Below are 7,207 nucleotides of genomic sequence, written 5' to 3'. Positions count from 1 at the left end.
CAGTCATCAATTAACTGCCTGACGCATTCAGTTCAAACTTCGTTACGACTACCACAAGAATCACGTTTACCATCTGAAAAATTCTACAGTATTTCAGAAAAATTAACCTCGCCTATTAAACGAACGCAGTAATTTTTCTACGAATGACTGTCGATGGCGTAAACTGTGTATGATCTGATACTCGTGCGTCGTCCGGCTTGTTCTTGGAGACTCGAGGGTTTTGCAGCCCTGCACATTACGGGATTTCTGCTCTGCAGCCTGCCCACGGAGTTAGATAGAGCTCACTCCTTAGCTCTAGGTTTTATCAGTATCTTGTTCCTGCTACAGTGTATTTTTAGCCTAAATTCTTTTAATTGGAACACATGCTCGAGGCATAGCAGTAAGATGCACCCCTACCTAACAAGGTTCGTCACATCTCAGGCGGCTGCTGCTATGGTAAATATTCTGCTGTCCACTAAAATGGAAACACCTCGAAGAACGGCAGTTACCGAAATATTACTTTTTGTCCGTATACAGTATGGCACGAAAAATAAATGATAAAATCTGTAGGTGATATGGACCGTCGAATTCCCAAGGTGGAATGTCTTGCCTGCATCTAGCATGGCTTTACTGTACGTGGAACCACATTGTGGCGGTATATGTGAAGCGGCCAGACCAACATATGGCTTCTGACAAGCAGCGGAGGGCTTCTCAGCAGCTGCAGAGGCAACAGTCTGGACGATTGACTGGTCTTGTAACACCAGTCTGAATGACTGACTGGCGTGGCCATTTAACATCAGCCAACATGGCCATGCTGTCTTGCTACTGCGAATGTCTCAAAACGAGAGGAAACTACGACTGATATTTTTTTCCAAGAAGATGTACCTCTGCTGCATCGTTAAATGGTGATGGTACAGTCTCAGACAAAACATTACGGACGTAAAATAATAGCCGAAACCGATCTCCAGGCTGCGACTACTCAAAAATGGCACTTAATCAGAAGAACGAAAGTGGTATTCTACAGGTCGGAGTGTAAGGTGTTAGTGCCCTTAAGTAGGTAGATAGGTTAGAAAATTTAAAAAGAGAATACGTTCAAGTTGGATGTAGTGTAGAAGTGAAATGCGGTAACATGAAGATCAAGTCAGGTCAGTATGAGATTACCAGCACTAAATGAAATAGAGCTAATACAAGAAGAGGTCTAATAATAAATGAGAAGATTTGAATGTGAGTAACCTACTACCAACAGCATAGCAAATGAATTATCGGGGACAAGGTATGTACGAATGTAACATACGCCTGCTAGCTCAGCAGTTGGTGGAAAGAGTGAGACAGTGTATGTTGAGATAAATTATTCAAGTGGTTAATGGCGACGAAAGCTTAGTTGTAATGCAGGAGTGGAATTCTATTAGAGGAAGAGAAAGAAAAATGGTAGGAGAACGAGGACTGGCCTGGTGGGTTTTTGCAGTGAGCATAGTTTAATAGTTAGTAACATTTAGTAATACTGAAGAAATTCCATGAAGGTGTGGATTTTCGCATATGGGTGTTTGATAAATTTTAAGTACTATTGGTCGTGGAGATTTCCAAATGGAGCATTAGATAACGGTTGACAGAAACAAGAAGAAATGCACTTTGTGAGGCTATACACATTTCGCTTTTATTTTTTGAAAGGAATAATCGGTGGCAAGATTTGTGTGTGCTTCATGTGGATGTTTGAAAGGGTAAATCTCGTTTCATGAATTTCTCGCAAACGTGACCTCATTTTGACCTCAGTCACAATATGGACGACCGCATGATCGGCTATCGATTTTGTGACAAGGGAGGATATGAATGTTATTGCACGTCGATTCACTCGCAGAAGTTTAAAGTTTGCTCTTAGGTTCCAGCCTAACCTCACACTCGAACACGGCACTTATTCGGAAATAGAGAGTGAAATATTTACGAGAGGGAGGAATATGGATGTTATGGTTACTTGTTTCACTCGCAACAATTTAAGCTGTCCTCATAAGTTCCTGCATAGGCGCGCACTCGGATATTTCTATTTATTTCATCCTCACACAAAATGTAAATAACATCTTTTATTGCGCAAGTTACTTGTATTACATTGACAAGAGAGTCGCAGAATGTGCTACCAGCGATAACATGACAAAATTATTTGCATGTCATGGGATGGGAACCCACAATATCCGACTCCAGAAACCCCGCCGTTATCTGTTACACAATCAGTTAACCTTGTGAAGTTTTTCTCATATTTTCTCCTGAATATATACATCGATGGTCCGTTCTTAAGTTGCATTATACGATAATGACAACGTGTTTGTAAAAAATTTTCGGTGCTCTGCTAGCTTAGAACGATATACTACAAAGTATAAAACAAACGTGTTCCATGCTTAATCTGGAAATTATTGACGATAATAAGTCACTGAGAGAGCACTTTTATATGAAGACATTAACCATCGATAAATCATTATGTAACATTTTATGATTGCAGTAATTATAATAAATCTATCCAAGAATGACGTGGCTTTGAAAATCTTCAGTACTTGGGCATTAACTCTTGTCAGTGGCTCGTATCGAAGGCTACCGAAAGTTGATAGTCGATGATGAGGTCGTCGATGTTGCGTGTGACATCAAGATGACGTCACGTTTGCGGAAAGTGTAGTGAAACGAGAGTTACCCTGTTTGGAAACATAGCACGTAGTAAATGAGTGTTCATATAATCAGTCCTTTGCTACTCAAAATTCGAAAGGCACACAGCAAATCTGCCCTAAGCCCGGAACACAAGAATGGCAGCATCCATAAACCTCACCACTGACGAAGCGTTTTGAAAAATACAGGATGTTTCGAAAAGAATATATGTATTATAAAAGTATTATTTAGTCCAAACTACCGATCGCTGCGCCTTGGTTCAGCTATTGGAGAAACGAATACATAGTCTAGTTCATATTAATAGCCGCTACATGTCAGTGGTCTCCTGTTTTCTTTGGTAAGCGTGATATGTTTAAAATGGCTACTCCACAGCTGAAATCATTTTGAGTTCTAGAGTTTGCGAAGTGCAGTTCCGTGATTACAGTGCAAAGACGTTTCATGTTGAGGTAACAAATTGATCCAGATGGTATCGACAGTTTCTAGATACAGGATGTGTGTGTAAAGGAAAGAGTCCGGTCCGGCCTCGTGTTCCTGAAGAAAATGTTGCACGAATTCAATCTGCTTTGAAACACAGTCTCTCAAAATCAACTCGTCGTGCCAGTCGGGAGTTACAACTGCGTACAACAACAGTTTGGCGTGTTTTGAGACGTCAGTTGGTTATGAAGCAGTACAAGTTACAGCTGTTACAAGCTCTGCGTCCTGTTGACTAACGCAAACGTGTGGAATTTTCTAACGAGATTCTCGACACTATTGACAATGATAACACTTTCGCACAACGAATCGTGATCAGTGATTAAGCGACCTTCCATGTTAGTGGACAGGTAAACAAAGAGAATGTTCGAAATTGCGGCCATCGAACCCGCATACAGCCACTGAACGAGATTCGCCCAAAGTCAATGTGTTTTGTGCGATATGCCGATCATCTGTTTACGGCCAGTTCTTCTGTGATGGAAACACGGTTAACGGTCAGTAGTATGTCACTACGTTACAAAACTGGTTGTTTCTGAGACTGCACGAAGACAACTTCACTTTTCAACAACACAGGGCACCCACTGGCTGGAGTCGCCAAGTACGTGAATATCTGGATGAAATTCTACCGAACCGTTGGATTGGACATCAAGGAGCTGGCGAGTTAGCATGTCCCAGCTGGGCTCCACAGTCACCGAGTCGGATTTGACACCCTCTGACTTCTTCCTGTGGGGTTTCGTTGAAGACAACGTGTATGTACGACCACTCCAACAGAACATGGAAAAGTTGAAGAACCGGATCCGTACTGCTGTAACATCAGTGACGAAGGACATGCTTGCCCAAATATGGGAGGAATTTGAGTATCGATGTGCTGCTGTTCGTGTCACTGATGGAGGACATATTGAACTTCTTTAATCTGAACTTGAGAGGTTTGTAGATATGAGTGTAAAGTTTCACATTCGTATTTCGTAAGGTTTAATAAATGTATGCACTCGAAGTAAATATATTCTTTTTGAAACACCCTGTAATGGCGAAATGAGAATGTCTTGGTAAAATTAGTTTTATTCGGTTCCGTAATGTGAAAATTGCCAACATAATATCACACGCCAATGAGGGAAACATAGCATCTGAAATTAAACAGAAAACGAGATCAGTAAAAGACGCAGAGGGCCGCCTCGTGCAGGGCAGCCACCTGTCGCCAGACACCCCTGCTGTGCTCGCGGGCCGAGACAGCCTTCCAGATCCATCGCTTACTTCACGCGTCGCTGTATTTCAAAACACGCCGCTTCACTGAAGGCGAAGCCCGTCCTATCACTGGCGACCCAGCGTCCCCGATCCGTGACCCGGAAAATCAGCGTCTTCATTTTTTTCCTCAGAGGAAGTCACTCACCAATGAAGTTCGCGAAATGCTTTGATTCAGACTCTGCATCTGCGGGTGAAAGATTTTCCTTCTTCTACGAAAAGCAAAGAATCCCTGAACGAGGAGAAAATCTTTTCAAAAATCACTTCTCCAGCATCTGTATTACAAGGCTAGCAATTCTCGCCGCTTTCATTTTATTAAGTCCATTCTATTTTTAGTACTTAAATTTATATTACACAAATCTGTTATTTAATAGCAATTTTGAATATTTTCCGTGGAATTGTCTCCATGTTACAAAATGCACACTTTTGTCCTGCAGACTTATGATAGGCTTAATTTCCACAAATATAATTTCATACAAACAAATTATAAGCTACAAGTTTAGTGTGATTGAAAACAGCTCATTACACCAATATAAGTGACAACAGGATCAATTTTTTTAATAATCATTACACTAAATCATCTTGTTACTTTCATTCCACCTGAACCGAAATCACATGGGCTCTACAGGAGAAAGCAAACAAACGACTGCCTCGAGCATCGGCCACGTCGTACAGTTCGGCATATCCTTTGGTGGAATCCTCATATGGCAGTCAGTTGGTTTCACTTTTCAAGGACAGAATAGCAGCAGATGCGTGGGACGAACAGCCCTGTACTTCTTCTCATGAATTTGAAATCAGGATTCAAGATACCAGTTTGCCTCGTTCCATGTACTTTCGCAGATATTTTCTCCCTCACTGAAAGCGCAACTGAGGCAGATTTGATCACACTGGCAGAAGTATAATAACAATTTGTGCGTTTCAAGATGTATTGAAAAGAAATGTGACAAGTTTGAACGAATGTGGGAGAGCGTGTTTCACGGCCAATGTGCGGACGAAACAGCAACCAGACATTGTAGGCCTTATGCTGCCGTAAATCTAGAAGCAAAGGTTGCAAGAATCTATGTGATATCTGCAATTTGTGCGTTTCAAGATGTATTGAAAAGAAATGTGACAAGTGTGAACGAATGTGGGAGAGCGTGTTTCACGGCCAATGTGCGGACGAAACAGCAACCAGACTTAGAAAGTCTGGTTGCTGTTTCGTCCGCACATTGGCCGTGAAACACGCTCTCCCACATTCGTTCACACTTGTCACATTTCTTTTCAATACATGCCTTATGCTGCCGTAAATCTAGAAGCAAAGGTTGCAAGAATCTATTGGTAATATCTGGACATAGTGATGGGACAGATATCAGATTCTGTACTTGCGTTCTATTACTTGCGTAACTTTTAAATGCACATAATGTTGATCAATGTAAACAGTATTAATTGAAACTTGGACACAATCACTTTAAGGTTGATTTGGACGATTTTTCTGCACGTACTTCTTTTTATCCTTTTTATCGTTCGCTGCACAGTCGGTGGTTGCGCATATTTCCGGAGAAATGGTGCTGATTTCTTGGATTTTATCGTCAAATGGACTTCAGACAACTTTGCTCAGACGTGTTGTGCAGTGTCTCTCGTATCCCGATATATCGCGCCTCGTCGCACTTTCCAGTTCTGAGCACAAAACGAACACGTACTGATGGCTGAAACAACAGACACACGCTCCAAGTGAGGAGTGTGTGTTGTAATTTGATTTCATTATGCCGAGGGATTCAGCCTGATTTCATGCGGCCCATGAGAAACAGCCGTGACGTGTGATATCGAGGAGTGGCAGTCATGCGAGGTATTTGAAGCGGGATGTTCATGATGCAGGTAGTCAGGAAAAGAAGCGAATGTCAGCTGATGTTCTTGTTCCCTGATTGGATAAGGCGATTCGAGAAAATTGACCGTAAGGGAGAGTTCAGAAGAAGCGAAGAGGAACACTGTCTTTAGGCAATGTTCCTTTTCATGAGAATGCTCATCAGCAGACTACAGCTGCTATGAAGACGCTCGTGCAGAGTTTCAAATAGGAAGTCTTTGCTCTCCCACCATAACAGTCCCGATTTTACTTTTCCACTGACGGCAGTGTGGGGCTGTGTCGGATGCCTCCCTGAAGCCAAGGAAAACGTCAGCAACCTGGCCACCGGTGTATACACCGTCCTGGGCCTCACGGAAGAACACAGCGAGCTGAGTATTGCAGGATCTCTATATATGGAATCCATGTTGATTTTTACATAGCAGGTTTCTGTGAGCGTAATACATATTCCGTAATTCTTGGTTGATGTCAACGATACAGGCGTATCATATTTACCTCGATCTCATGATCCTTCTTCGAAATGAAAATGCCCTGCGCTTCTTTTCAGTAGCTAGCTACTCTTGGTTGCTCCATGCGACCTACGATAAACAGCTCGTTCTTGTTCAGGTCTCAGCGCTGTTCTTCATCTTCCTGCCATTGGAAGTTTCAACAGCACGCCACTGACAGTATGAACACTCGTTTGCTCCGTGTTATCTTCAAAAGTTAACATGAGGCAAGGGAACCTTCAGATAGTCAGTTCTGATCTAACGAAAAAATTCGGATGTAAGGAAGGAGAAGAACATATCTAAATCCGGAACATGAAAACATTTGGAACATCTTCCCCAAACCCTACCAATGACAACGCCGTTTAAAACAGGATAATGGCGTATGACCTGATAAAACTCGTTTATTCACTTGAATATGATCGATCTAACGTGAAAATTATCAACATAATGTTGCACGCAGTTTAAAACGGCTGGACGAGAAAGTTTCAAGCCTGGATCAAGGGGAGAAAGCAATTTCACTGGGCGCCCAGCCATATTCTTGAAGAAAAAA

Source organism: Schistocerca piceifrons, chromosome 11 (genome assembly GCF_021461385.2).
Source record: "Schistocerca piceifrons isolate TAMUIC-IGC-003096 chromosome 11, iqSchPice1.1, whole genome shotgun sequence".
Taxonomy (NCBI): Eukaryota; Metazoa; Arthropoda; class Insecta; order Orthoptera; family Acrididae; genus Schistocerca; species Schistocerca piceifrons.
This window is presented reverse-complemented; position numbering follows the sequence as displayed.